The 15,256-nt window shown below is 40.0% G+C and overlaps 1 protein-coding gene across 7 annotated transcripts in view; it reads left to right on the top strand.

Annotated features, from left to right (window-relative positions):
- itsn1 (intersectin 1 (SH3 domain protein)) overlaps window positions 1-15,256 on the top strand; it is a 203,961-nt gene that overhangs the window by 10,736 nt on the left and 177,969 nt on the right. Inside the window, exon 1 of one of the 7 annotated variants that reach the window (XM_072585593.1) lies at window positions 3,688-3,711. The exons of the other annotated variants lie outside the window; for them this stretch is intronic. The gene's annotated coding sequence lies outside the window, so the exon portion shown is untranslated. Of the gene's footprint in view, window positions 1-3,687; window positions 3,712-15,256 lie in introns of those variants that run through there. 7 annotated transcript variants of the gene reach the window in all.

The following is a 15,256-nucleotide window of genomic DNA, read 5'->3' as shown; positions in this document are numbered from 1 at the left end:
CATCATTTTTATCCTTGTAAAAAAAATTAATTGCTTATAGCTTTGTTTCATGCCTGAAAAATTCTAATCAGAATTCCTATTTGGTAAGCAAATGGAGGCAATGTCTTAGAAAAGATTATGCATTTGTGTTTGAGGATTGAGAGCAAGAACTAAAATGAGAGTTCTGTGCAAAAGCAGTATAGGATATAACATACGTTTTCTTTCATAAATTTGAGGAACAATGAACTGTATCATGTTAATAGGATGTAAAAGAATATTATTTGAATTGGAGTTGATAATTTATATATATAAAAAGTTGCAGGTGTTGGACTAGAGATGGTCAGATCTGAATGTGATTGAAGAGGAATACAGTGAGGATACTGCTGATTTACCAGTGTTGTTCACTGTGTATGCAGAAGTAGAGTAAGAAGTGTGTAAGCAAGTAGTTTGGTACCCACAGGGAGGGCCTCCATGTCACAGTACAGGTGACCAGCATAGCGCTACACACATGCACACAGACACGTTTGTGGGGTGAATTTGTACTTGCAGAGTAATGTTGTACTTTGCTCAAAACAGCATGAATCCATGTAAGATTCTGTTAACTCTTTTAGATTAGAATCAGTCTAAACGTTATGGCACAGAGAGCAGCACATAGGGGGCGAACATCTTCAACACATTATCTGGGCTGACACCAATTGTTAAAGTTAACCTGAGAGTGTAAGTTTTTAAAAATTTTGTGATTCACATATGAAAGAAGTGAAACTAAATGGTCATTCTAACAGATGAGACTTAAATAATCAAGGTATTTTTCAATCTATAATTTCCGTTACATCACACTGTAAACTTTTGTTCTAAATTTGGTCTTACAGTTGTGTACTCAACAACCACCTGATGAAGGAGCAGTGCTCCGAAAGCTAGTGCTTCCAGTTAAACCTGTTGGACTATAGTCTGGTGTGGTGTGATTTTTAACTTTGTGAACAAGCAGAGTAATGAGTGAAAGTTAGGGATCGGCCAGTGAAAGCTGTCAAATGCGTTGACTGCTTCTTGTAAGCACCTTAAATGGGACTAAAGCTTTGATACATCAGTGCTGGAAGGAAATACAGTATGGAGGCATGATCAAAGTTGTGAAGATTTCTCAATGTGCTTGAATAAGTGATCAATTTCACACATTTGAAACAACTATTTCACCAACATTTAAACACATGGGAAGTGTAATGCCCAAAGATGTCAGATGTGCTCAGGAGACAAGTGTTCAGAACACAAAGGGGAAAGTCAGGTTTGAGAAAATTTTTAATAATTAAATGAGAACAGAAGGCAAGATTAACAAAACCAAGTTCATGTGTGAAGTATAGAATTCTAAAATGGATCCTGAGGCAAGGCTGAATGGTCTACCTGTGCTCCTATTTTCTGTTTTTATCTTACCTGTACCTGTTCCATGTTCTTTACTTATGGATAGCAAATATCTAAATCCCAGATGTAACAGGAACTCTTTTACAACTTTTAAAATTTTTTACACTGATAGAATGGTCTGGGTCAGAGATTGTGTCTTAGCTGAATTTGATTAGTTACAACCCCTTTTATTTATGTAAATCTCTTCTAATGTTAAGTCTACCATGTTAGTTTTCTGGTAAGTTAACACAGAATAATTTAATATTTCTACCATAAGCAGTGATTCACCTGTGCATCCCTTGGTGACCCAGTCCCACCCTTTTGTTTTAATTGATACTGTTAAATTTCATAATCAAATTCCTGAAAAGATTTTCAGGTTTTTTTTAAACAAAGTACGTTTTTATACAATGTTTTTGGCATTCTTTAAGTAATTAATGTTTTTTAATTTTCCCCTGACTACTTTATTCCTATATGATAGGTCAGTCAGTTCTTGTCCTGGATTTTATTGGTCACTACTAAACGTTTCACATTGTTGTTCTATTTCCTTGTTTGTCAGGAAAGTTGTTCTCTTGAGCTTAAGCGTTTTTCTCCAGTTTATTATTTTAGTCTTCCTTTTGCATTTTGTCCTTCATCATCGTAATCTTGTTTTATATTATCACTGTGTAGTCTAAGATTCCTGACAGTCCTTGACTGCTTAAAGCTCGAAATACTTATGCAATCATTGTCACAAACGTCATGAAATTCAGAGTTTTGCCTGCATTTCTTAAAATCTCTGTGGTAGTAAAGAATCTAATTTGCAATGATTCTCATTATCTTACTACAGGGTAGAACAATTAAATAATAAAACAAAATTTGAATCCCGTTACTGATCAAGAAGTGTAAGTTTATTTTTCCCCCCACTTACACCTGACCTGGGCAAAGCTGATCTGCTTTCTGACTTTGTGCCTTGAACCCAATCTCAAGATTATTCCCTAGTGTAATGATATCTATGTTTTGACATAACTTTTATTTCTCTAGTGTTTTCATTTGTCGTTCATTGTCTCTGAGCACAATAAATTTTGGGGGCTGTGGAAACTGTCTATTGCTGATGTGATGGAAAAAAACATGAGGGTTACAAGGCCACTGTGGCAGTGGTTTTAGGAGAACCTTTTAAAGCCAGCAATTAAAGCAGAGATAGCTAGCTGAAGATCCAAAAGATAGAAGGTGTCATGGCTGAATGAACAGTTATCAGTTATATAATGCAGGGAGTGTTGCCCAGACATTCTGATAGCTGGATAGTTTCTGCAGGGTAAATTGGAGTTATGAATTGGGATCATATAAAAATTTAAATTCAACTAACTTTGAGAACTGCCCAGGAAATTTAAATTCTTTTGAATTAATCTTGGTCTGGAATCCCCCAGAAAGGTCTTTCAGGGTTAGAGATTTCAGAGGGTTATGACTGACTTAAACTTAATTGAAAATTCAAAATGTGCTCTAACCCATGAGTAGGTATTAAACTGACCCCCTGTTGACTCCCCTCCATCCAGTCCAATCCTCAACCAATCCTAAGCACTCATCCACATAGCCATTACACCACACCCCTCACCAACCTGGCATACTGCCCTCATGCTTACCTCACGTAACTTTTCACAATATCTATCCAAGTGGCTGCTGGGCATTAATCTACAGATTGTGACAGGCTGCTTTAAAAGGTGGTGTGGTTTACACTTTGATCCTCGCTGTTTCCTTGATTATTCTCTATTTCATTGCGAAAAAGTAAATTTGTAGGGCAGAACTGATCAAAAAAATAAGTCTTTATTAAGCTAACTAGACTCTGAAATAGTGTTTCTGATTCTGATCAGAATTTCCAGGCTTTAGTTTACCTCTTTTGCACTTATAGTGTTGTTGTACTACACAAGTGCAGTTTTTCAGTGCAAGACCACCTTTATTATAATCCTAATTACTGTAATTTGATTATGTACAAGCTTATGAATTCTATTCTTATTGAAACATGCAGTGGGGCTGATGATTCTGTTATTTCTTCAGGGTTCTTGCTTAGTCTCTGAATTCATTCAGTTACATCTTTCAAATTCTTAGAATGATACAGCCCATGACTGCTGTTTTGAACTTCATCCTATTTGTCCTGCTGCCCTGTTCTTTGGCCATAGTTCTAAAGATTTTCCTTTTGTAAATCTGCTTTCCATTACCTTTTTCAGACCTCCTGTGGATTGCAATACCTTTTTATTCATTCGTGGGATGTATTGCCGCCTCCTGATTTACCCTTGAGCTGTTGCACTGTGTATGATTCAGAGATTGATAGATTCTTGTTGTCTCGAGGAATTAAGGGCTACGGGGAGAATGCGGGTAAGTGGAGTTGAAATGCCCATCAGCCATGATTGAATGGCGGAGTGGACTCGATGGGCCAAATGGCCTTACTTCCACTCCTATGTCTTATGGTCTAATGATGAAGGTATGCACTATGCTGTTGGGAGAGTGTGGTGAGAAAGGAGTGATGTTGCAGGTTTGCTAAGTGCTGCCAAAGAAATCTTAGCTGCAGTGCATCTTTATATTGTACACACTTGCTACAGCATGCTGTTGGTGGATGGGTATGTGCTAGGTTGTGTACAAGTCAATTTGATGTTTATATCACTATATTTAATAAAAGGTTTCCCCTTTTTTTTGGCAACACCTTAAATTTGCATTGTATATTTACTGACCATTTCATGAGATGAGATAGCAAATGTAGACCAATCAGCCTATTGATTCTACAATGCCGTTCAATTATCTTTAAGTATACGTTCCTGCCTTTTCTCCCCTTACCTTTTGATTCCCTCTCTGATTAAAAAGCTGTCTGTCTCAGTCTTGAATAATCTTGTAACTCTGCCACAACAGCCCTCCACAATAAAGAGTGCCATAGATTCTCTACCCTCTGAGAGAATGAATCCTTCTTCACCTCTCTTAAATTAGTGACCCTTTGTTCTGAAATTTTATGTCCTTTGGTGCTAGATTCTCCCACAAAGGGCAACAACTTTTCTACAAGTACCCATCAAGTCCCCCTAAGAATCTTGTATCTTTCAAATGACCCTCTCTCCTCCTTCTAAGCTCCAACAAGTACAGGCCCAACTTGCTGAACCTCTGCATCAGAGAATTACTCCATATCTACAATCGAGCAAGAGAACCTTCTCTGAACTGTCTCCAATGCTAGTATGTTTCCTTAGATGAAAGGGCAGGGTGTATTCGAGTGTGGTCTAACTTGTTTGCTTAGTTTTAACAAGGCTTCCATATTTATATTCTCCATTCTCTTTTAAATAAAGGCCAACTTGATACTGAAAAGTGTTTTTCCTCTTTTTTTGTGCTGTCTGAAGGCATTGTATGAGCAATCCCAGCTTTTGCAGCCTATCCATGTGTTCATCTGGTACAGTATATATCCTTCCACATTCTGAACCCCCTACCCATTTTCTGAAAATTCTTTCTGCTGAAGGTATGGATTTCCTGGTAGGTACAGATACCTTTTGTCTTTTCAAATGCAGTTCATTCTGTTATAACAAACGCATTCGCTGTAATACAATTGACAAATTGAAGAGCCTGTTTCTAAAGCACAAACTTTTAAAGTGTGTTGGCTATAACACAATTACATCATCAACACTTTAAGCACTGTTTCTAAAGTGCGATTTTTCTATACTGCAGGGTTGCACAGGAATGTGACCGTCGTGATATAGAAGACCTACCAGTACTTCTGCTGAAAGCATGACTGATCCTGCAAGTAAATTGGGAGGAGGGCATTTAACCCCTCCTATTCACTTAATGTCCATTTTCTTCAATCAGAAATTGGTGGATCAGGAATATGAAGTGTGCAAAATGGGTTCCATCAATTTTTAAAAATTAGTGTAACATGGGTAGTTGGAACAAACATATTGTGATTGATCTGTTTTGGTATAAAGCTGAAACAGATTGAAAAATTATGTACATTAATTCAAAGTACTTTACAAGTGCAATTTTTGTTGTCAGTGAATCAATAGACAGAGCTCCGGAATCTCTCTGTTGGCAAAAGGGGAGGTGGTGCAGTGGGGGGTGTGGAGATACAGATGAGATTACTCAGTTGCAAAGAGAAACATAGTTTGTGTTAGTTTTTCTTGACCCAGGGATGTTTAGATCAATTTTGGACTCTAGCTGAGTGCAGCTAATTGGACACAGATTAAAGATTGGCGTAACCCTTGTACTGTGAAATGTGTGTTAGGGGAGACCAAGATGATTTTAAAAGTGTAGGTGAGGTTATACATATTAATCAATACTGAATTTAATTCCCCAAAATAATGGTAGAAAGTTGTGCTGAACACTTAGGATTGTCAGGCTAGTTTCTAAATAGAACAGCACACTTAGATATGGACCTATCTGAAAATGTGAGCTTCAAACAAAAGCACCTGAACAGTTGCGCTGAAATCCTTATTTACACAGAGGTAAAAATGACATTCTGGCTTAAACTTAGAAATATGTTCATTGTAAATATGTTCTCTATCTTTGGAGAGGTCTTTGAGCAACTGAGATTTAACCTGGACAGTTGACCACCATCGGATTGGAATGCATTCAGCATCTAAATGTTGTAGCAAATGTCAGCACATGTTCTTAAGGAACGTTTCTTGGAAGCATTTGAGTCAAGTTGCACGTTTGATGGGGAGAAGTATTTTTTTGAAATGTTGTACAACTTTAAAAATTTAATTTCAGACGTGCTATGGCCTGTATTCATGACAGGTGTTAGTCATATAAAGCCTATGCATATAACCAGAACTATAACTTAGGTTTTCTCAATAATGGAACTTGTATGAGCAGCAATTAAGGTCTTTGAGAAATCCTCCTCCTCCCTTTTATGTTTAAATTTCTTCACACATCAATTTTTGGTTAGGAACAGGAGTTTAATTCAGATTGTTGAAACTGCCCTGCCATTGCAAATGAACATGGCTGAAGGTGGACTTTAATGCCTTTTACCCCATCTAACTTGTGCGCTACTGATAATAAGAAATGTATCACTCTCTACCTTAGTGATTCTCAGATTGAGCCTCCATAGCCTTCTGAGAATTCCAAAGGTTCACAACCTTTTTGGGTTAAAAAAAAAATCTCATCTCAGACCTCAGTGGTGTCCCTTTCTTTTCTTATTAAATTGTATCCCTGTTCTAGTCTTTCCAGCCAGGGGAAACTTTGTTCATTCAACCTTGTTTGTTTAGTATGTAATTGATTTAAAATATACCTTCTCTTTTTTCCCCTTCTACTTCAGGACAGAATAAAAGTCAAAATTGCCTATGAAGCTCTGACCCATGATTTCTCTCACTAGCCATGATCTTTGAAGGTTGGGAAAGAACAGAATAGGGCTTTTGTGCAAATTTTGCCAGATTACAGGTAGTTTTGTGCTGATGTCTTGTCAAGAAATATACTGAGACTGCTTAGGGCTTTGGATTAGTTCAGTACTTTTAAGGTCTGAACTGGATTTTGTTTAAGAGCCTTGAAGAATGTGTGAAAAGTATTAGCACACGATGAATGATCATTATAGAATTTCTCTGTGTACTGTGAGGGTTGTTTTTGATTATCCAACCTGCTTAGTTTACTTGAACTAAGTTTAGGGTAATTATTGCCTCTCCCTGGTGTTCTGAGAACAAACTTAAGTTCTACACATTTCCTGCTACACTACAGTAATTATGGCCAGACTTAGAACGCAGCATGTGCCTCCAGATCTCTACAAGCAGCAGTACCGATTTTGGTTTGATTGTGTGCATAATACGAACTACTGATCTCCAGTTTGCCGAGTCAATGAGGCTATAGTGGTTTTAGTGGGAATCCTGTGACATTGACAACATTTTCATTGCAAGATCTTGTTTTCTGCCAACATGTTGATTTAATATAGTGCATCATGGCCCCTTTTGTGTCACAATGTGAGCATGCTGACATTGAACACCGTCTCGTTATTATTTCCTGGCATAACCTATCCAGTTTCTTGCCCTAGCAATACACACATCAAGTGCAAGAGATGAATTTCAGAAACAAAATTTCAAGTTCAGGGCAAGTTAACTTGATTTTTATGTCTGATGATTCTGTGGCTTTAAGGGGCGTGTTTACCAGAATTACTAGAGTAAACAGCTTGAGGCCTTGGGGTCTTTAAATTTTAAGTTGGAACAATACAAGCAGCCTGAATGGGTGTGGTGAAACTTTCTCAAGAACCAGGATTTTTCATTTTTGGTATTCGGCTGTTGCTTTGGGGTCTTGTAGAAGGGGGTATTATATTTTCCCCCCACCAGAGAATCCCTGCAGTGCGGAAGCAGGCACTTTGGCCCAACAAGTCTACTTTGATGCAATACCTCTATAAAGGAGCAGCTGTTACAGCCAGAAATTTTTCCCGTCCTCCATCTTGGATTACCCATCTTGGACTTCAGTAAGGCGTTCATCAAGGTTCTGGTTAGCAAGGTTAGGTCTCACGGAATAAAGGGAGAAATAGCCATTTGGATACAGAACTGGCTCAAAGGTAAAAGACAAAGTGGTGGTGGAGGGTTGTTTTTCAGACTGGAGGCCTGTGACCAGTGGAGTGCCACAAGGATCGGTGCTGTGTCCACTACGTTTTGTCATTTACATAAATGATTTGGATGCGAGCATAAGAGATACAGTTGGTAAGTTTGCAGATGACACCAAAATTGGAGGTGTAGTGGACAGCAAAGAAGGTTACCTCAGATTACAACAGGATCTTGACCAGATGGGCCAATGGACTGAGAAGTGGCAGATGGAGTTTAATTCAGATAAATGCGAGGTGCTGCATTTTGGGAAAGCAAATCTTAGCAGGACTTATACACTTAATGGTAAGGTCCTAGGGAGTGTTGCTGAACAAAGACCTTGGAGTGCAGATTCATAGCTCCTTGAAAGTGGAGTCGCAGGTAGATAGGATAATGAAGAAGGCGTTTGGTATGCTTTCCTTTATTGGTCAGAGTATTGAGTACAGGAGTTGGGAGGTCATGTTACAGCTGTACAGGACATTGGTTAGGCCACTGTTGGAATATTGCATGCAGTTCTGGTCTCCTTCCTATTGGAAAGATGTTGTGAAACTTGAAGGGGTTCAGAAAAGGTTTACAAGGATGTTGCCAGGGTTGTATGATTTGAGCTATAGGGTGAGGCTGAACAGGCTGGGGCTGTTATCCCTGGAGTGTCAGAGGCTGAGGGGTGACCTTGTCGAGGTTTACAAAATTGAGGGGCATGGATAGGATAAATAGGCAAAGTCTTTTCCCTGAGATGGGAGAGCCCAGAACTAGAGGGTATAGGTTTAGGGTAAGAAGGTAAAGATAGGAGCTGTAAGGGGCAACGTCTTCACACAAAGCGTGATACCTGCATGGAATGAGCTACCAGAGGAAGTGGTAGAGGCTGGTACAATTGCAACATTTAAGAGGCATTTGGATGGATATATGAATAGGAAGGATTTGAAAGGATATGGGCTGGGTGCTGGCAGGTGGGACTAGATTGGGTTGGGATATCTGGTCGGCATGGACGGGTTGGACCGAAGGGTGTGTTTCCATGCTGTACATCTCTGTCTCTTCCCACCCCCTCCCAAAACCAAGAAAATCTGGTACAGATAGACAACCCTTTATATGAAATCTGGAAGCTCCAAAATCCAAAGATTTTATCGAAGTTTTTTTCTCATGAACAAGGTTGTTTGGTGTGCAAACAGTTAACCCAACTTCACACCCAGTCGATGCATGTCACTCAGATGCGACTTGTGGGGGCGTGGCCCAGCACTGGCAGGCCTTAAGTCTGTCTCAGGGCCTGTTTTATTCACAGTGCATCTGCTGTTTGGTAAGATTTTTAACAATCTCACCATGAAACTGCCACTTTTTCTGAAATTCGAAAAATTCTGAATCCCAAAAACCAGCTGGTCCCGAGCATTACAGATAAAGGATTGTACACCTGTAGTTTGACCAAATGAATTGCATCTGGAACGCATCTTCTAATTACTTCTAAAATAAGTAATTAGAAGATGCGGTGGGGGGGTGGGGGCGGGGGGTTGGTCTGATCCATAACAATGTTATTGAAAATCATTGTAATGTAGCAAATTGACTTCAAGTATGCTCACTTGCCATGCCAATGGGTTTAGCAGGACACTTTCAGCGACATGAAGTTAAAACTGTGTACTGATCAAGATTAAGTGTTAAACTATGTTTAAATAATTGACTGCTACAATACTGTTTGATTGTGTTGTTTATTGCTCAGTGTGAAATTACTTAACATTTTGTCACAGCAAATGTTCCTTCTTTGGAGCATTAGTGACTAAACAAAGTAACTATTGCTGTACCCTTTAGTGTTGAAATTTGTGGTTTGGTTACCAGTGTGGTTGCAAACTTATCTCGCAAATAACTAAGATGTTTGAATCCTGAGTGTCTTTGTCAAGCCAGAGGTTAAGTCAGTTATTGTGATCTTAGGTAGACTATTAATATAGGTGCCCTAGAATTGGGAATGGAAAAGTCACCAGATGTTCTGCTCATAATTAGCAATGACAACTGTTCATCAAATAAGAGTAAGTTTGGGAAGAGTTGTGAGTGTCAATTGCTCAATAGCTTACTCTACTGTGACAATTAAACATGTGACTAGTTGCAAAGGGTAATGGAAGGAAGTTGAGATTGGGAATTTCCTGATACCTATAATTAAAATATTACAGAAGAAAATAAGTATAATTGGGAATATTAATGAGAATAATGAAAGGAGTGGATTTGTTTTCAGTCTTGATTCTTTTTATACATTACACTTCATGTTTGAGTAAAACAAGAAAAAGCCACACACACAATACACTATCGAAGAACAACAATCACGCAACACCAGGTTATAGGCAACAAGTTTATTTGGAAGCACTAGCTTTCTGAGCACTGCTCCTTCAGCTGGTTGTAGAATATAAAATCATAGGGTACAGAATTTATCGCAAATGTTTGCAGTGTGAATTACTGAAATTCTATATTGAAAAAGACCTGGATTATTTTAGTGAATGAATATGTTGGTTTTAGTTCGTTCTTATGTAAATCGCAAACTTTTTTTAAAGTTACACTCTCAAGTGCACTTTAACAATTGGTGTCATGTCGGCCCAGGTCACACATTTAAGGTGTGAGATACCCTGTGTGAGACTGTCTGTACCACAGTGTTCAGACTGCTTCTATCCATGCAGTCTTTGAGCAAAATAAAATGTAATTCTGCAAGTACAAATTCACCCTACAAACATGGATGTGGGTATGGGGGGGTGCCCAATTGAGTGTCTGTGAGAGTGTATAAGAGAGAGAGCTTGTGAATGAGGGGGTCTGTAGGTGTGTGTCAGTGTGCGTGTGTAGTGCAGTGCGGTCACCTGTAGTGTGACATGAACCCAAGGTCTTGGTTGAGGCTATCCCGATGGGTACCGAACCTTTTTGGTACTTTACAGGTATTTTTCAATATATAATTTCAGTTACATCACACTGTAAACTTTTGCTATAAATTCTGTGTTTTACAATCTTATTCTGCACAACCACCTGATGAAGGAGCAGCACTGTGAAAGCTAGTGCTTCCATAGAGTAATAGAGATGTACAGCATGGAAACAGACCCTTCAGTCCAACCCGCCCATGCCGACCAGATACCCCAACCCAATCTAGTCCCACCAGCCAGCACCCGGCCCATATCCCTCCAAATCCTTCCTATTCATATACCCATCCAAATGCCTCTTAAATGTTGCAATTGTACCAGCCTCCACCACATCCTCTGGTAGCTCATTCCACACACGAACCTCCCTTTGCATGAAAGAGTTGCCTCTTAGGTCTCTTTTTTTCTATCTTTCCCCTCTTACTCTAAACCTATGCAGTCTAGTTCTGGACTCCCCAACCCTAGGGAAAAGACTTTGCCTATTTATCCTATCCATGCCCCTTATAATTTTGTAAACCTCGACAAGGTCACCCCTCAGCCTCCGTCGCTCCAGGGAAAACAGCCCCAGCCTGTTCAGCCATTCCCTGTAGCTCAGATCCTCCAACCCTGGCAACATCCTTGTAAATCTTTTCTGAACCCTTTCAAGTTTCACAACATCTTTCCGATAGGAAGGAGACCAGAATTGCATGCAATATTCCAACAGTGGCCTAATCAATGTCCTGTGCAGCCGCAACATGACCTCCCAACTCCTGTACTCAATACTCTGACCAATAAAGGAAAACATCCCAAACATCGTCTTCACTATCCTATCTACCTGCGACTCCACTTTCAAGGAGTTATGAACCTGCATTCCAAGGTCTCTTTGTTCAGCAACACTCCCTAGGACCTTACCATTAAGTGTATAAGTCCTGCGAAGACTTGCTTTCCCAAAATGCAGCACCTCGCATTTATCTGAATTAAACTCCATCTGCCACTTCTCAGCCCATTGGCCCATCTGGTCAAGATCCTGTTGTAATCTGAGGTAACCCTCTTCACTATCCACTACACCTTCAATTTTGGTGTCATCTGCAAACTTACTAACTGTACCTCTTATGCTTGCATCCAAATCATTTATGTAAATGACAAAAAGTAGAGGTCCAAGTACTGATCTAATTAAACCTGTTGGACTATAACCTGGTGTTGTCTGACTTTTAACTTTGTACACCCTAGTCCAACACCGGGGTCTCCAAATCCTGTGTAAGAACAGGAAATTTACTTCTGGTAACATCAGAAAACCAGCAAGAATGAGATGCTTTGTGCAGTGGGAGTGTAACAGGGAATTCAACATGAGGGGAATAATGTGCAGAAATCCATATTTCAAGGCGTTGGTTTATGCTGAGTCAAGTCTTTGATTTGAGCCTTATTCCAGAGATTTGAAATTGTAATCAAAACTGACAATTCATTGCAGTCAGATGTTAATTAGATGAATATAAAAGATGTCTTTGCCATTTGAACAATAATGCAAATTCCCCTTGTTCTGTTATCATTCATCAGTTGACCAACACCAGTTAAAGGCAGATTATTTTATTTTATTTTTATTCTTGATTTCTTTGAGAAACCCTGATGTGATGTTTTGTAATCAACCTGTTTAGATGTCATCACACACCTGTGGAGTAGGTGGGACTTGAATCCAGGTGCCTTGGTTCAGGGGTGGGGACACTACCACAACATCACAAGAGGACCCTCCCTGATTGGTGCATTTGCAGAAATGTGAAAATCCAGTAAGCACTTGTGACAACAATAACAGGCAATTCGTGTTTCATCAATGAGAATAAGATGAAAGGCTCTGGCAGCAGATGTAGTTCATCAAAATGTGAAATCTGCTTTTGTATTTTATTCATTGACATGACAGACATGTTGCTGGCTGGGACAGCATTTATTGCCCATCCTTGAGAAGGTAGTGATGAGCTGCTGTCTTGAACTGCTGTAGTTCATTTGTTGCAAATTTTTGAAAATTTTTAGAAATTTGTCCTCTCCTAAGACCTGCTCCTTCATTTTTCTATTTCTTTGAACATGGGTAAATGCACCATACGTTAAAAGCTGCAGTTGTAGCTGTATAAAACCCTTATTAGGTTGTCTTTGAAGTATTATGTGCAGTTTTGGATACCACACTCCCAGAAAGAAGTGTAATCTTTGGAGAGAGTGCCGAGAAGGTTCACCAGGATGCTGCCTGGTCTTGAGCACATTGCTATTAGGAAAGGTTAAAAAGGCTAGGATTGTTTTCACTGGAAAGACGGCAGCTGAGAGGAGACCTGATTGAGGTCTACCAAATTGAGAGACGTCGATAGGGTGGATGGTCAGAGGCTTTTTCCCAGGGTTGAAGTTTCAAATGGCAAGGGAGGGCACAGGTTCAAGCTAAGAGGGGCAAAGTTTTTAAGGAAGATGTGCGAGGTGACTTTTTTCATGCAGAGAGTGGTAACAGCCTGGAATGCACTGTCAGGAGAGGTGGTGTGGTGGAAGCAGGCACATTGGCAACTTTTAAGAGGCATCTGGATGGTTGCATGAATCGGGAGGAAAGAGAGGGATACGAACTGAACAAGGGCAGAAAGTTTTCGATTTTAGTTTGGGTGTAATGACTAGCAGAGCCTTGGAGGGCTGAAGGGCCTGTTCCTGTGCTGTACTTCTCTTTTGTTAACTGAGATTACCTTATTGTGATGGAGTTGAAATTTTTAGACTGCATCCAGGAAAGCTTTTTACGCCAGTATATAGATAGCCCTGCTAGAGATGGGACAGTGCTAGACCTAGTCCTCGGGAATGAGGTTGGGCAAGTGTTTTGGGGAATACTAAGTTTCAAAGTCATTATGGGATAAGCGTAGTGCACAAATCAAGTGTTTAAATTGGGAGAAGGCCAATTTCAATACCATTGGACAAAATCTGGCAAACATAGACTGGGAGCAGCTACTTACAGATCAGTCTACATTTGGAATGTGGGAGATTTTTGGAGTACTAAAGTGACTATTCAGGGCCAGCGTTTCCTCAAAGAGCAAAGGGTAAAGGGGAACCCTGGACATTGTGTTTGAAGGAAAAGAAGGCAACATCTATTAGGCACAGTGCATTTAAAAACAGGCGAGGCCCTTCAAAAGTACAAATTGTCAGGGTTGCTTAAGAAAAAAATTGAGGGCAACGAAAGGTTACAGAATATCATTGGCAGATAGGATCAAGGTAAACCCCAAGGCTTTTTATAAATATCTTGAGAGTAAGAGGATTACCAGGGAAAGAATGGGACCAATTAGAGACCAAAGTGGCAATCTTTGTGTGGAGCCTGAGGACATGGGTGAGGTCTCCAGTAAATACTAATCTTTATTCACAGTAGAAAGACAAATGCAGAAGATAAGAACATGTTAAGATTAGTAAGGTGGTGTATTAGATGTTTTGGCAGGCACAAACGTGAATAAATTGTCAGGGTCTGATGAGATCATAGAATCACAAAATTCCTGTAGTGCGGAAGCAGGCTCTTTGGCCCACTGAGCCCACACCAAGCCTCTGAAGAACACCCCACCCAGATCTAGCCCCCAGTCCTATCCCTGTTAGCCTGCATTTTCCATGGTCTGACCACTAACCTACATGTTTGGGAGGAAATCCACAAGGACACTGGGAGAATGTGCAGACTTCCCAGATATTCAGGCAGTGGTGGATTTGAACCCAGGTACCTGGTGCTGTGTGGCAGCTGTACTAACCACTGAACGATTGTGCTACCCAACTGAGATGTATCCCATTCTACTATGGGAAGGGAGGGGATTACTGGGCCCCTGTTGGAGATATTTAATACTTCACTGGTCATTGGAAAAGTGCTAAATTATGGGGGGGATAGCTAATGTGGTTCCTTTGTTCAGGAACAGTAGAAAGGATAGGCCAGATAATTGCAGGTTAGTCTGAGCTCACTGGTAGAATTTTTATTGGGAGAAGTTCTGAGGGGCAGGATTAATCAATACTTTGAAATGCAGGGATTAATCTGGATAGTCAGCACAGATTTGTAGGAGGGAGACCTTATCTAACGTAGCTGACCCTTTTGAAAAGTGACAAAATATGTTAATGGTGGTGCAGTTGATATGGTTAACGTGGACTTGACAAAGTCCCAGAGGCTGGTCCAGAGGTCGGAGTCCATGGTGTCCAAGGCAAGTTAGCAAACTGAATCCAGAATTGGTTTTCAAATCGGCAAAGCGTGATGATGGAGAGATGTTTTTGTCATTGGAAGCCTGTGACCAGCATTGTACCACAATGGTCAGTGCTGTGACCCTTGGTGTTTTATATGTACATAAATGGCTTGGATGCAAATATCCAAGGTATGATTAGTATGTTTGCAGATGACATTAAATTGGTGATGTTATGGTAGTGGGGAGGATGTTCTCAGGCTGCAGTCCGTTATTAATCAGTTGGCAAATGGGCCAGAGCAGCCGAGCATTGCGAAGTCCAATGTAACAGAGTTAATTATTTATTTCTCTGGTTGCCTACTGGTTTGTATTGCTC

Source organism: Chiloscyllium punctatum, chromosome 15 (genome assembly GCF_047496795.1).
Source record: "Chiloscyllium punctatum isolate Juve2018m chromosome 15, sChiPun1.3, whole genome shotgun sequence".
NCBI lineage: Eukaryota > Metazoa > Chordata > Chondrichthyes > Orectolobiformes > Hemiscylliidae > Chiloscyllium > Chiloscyllium punctatum.
This window is presented reverse-complemented; position numbering and strand designations above follow the sequence as displayed.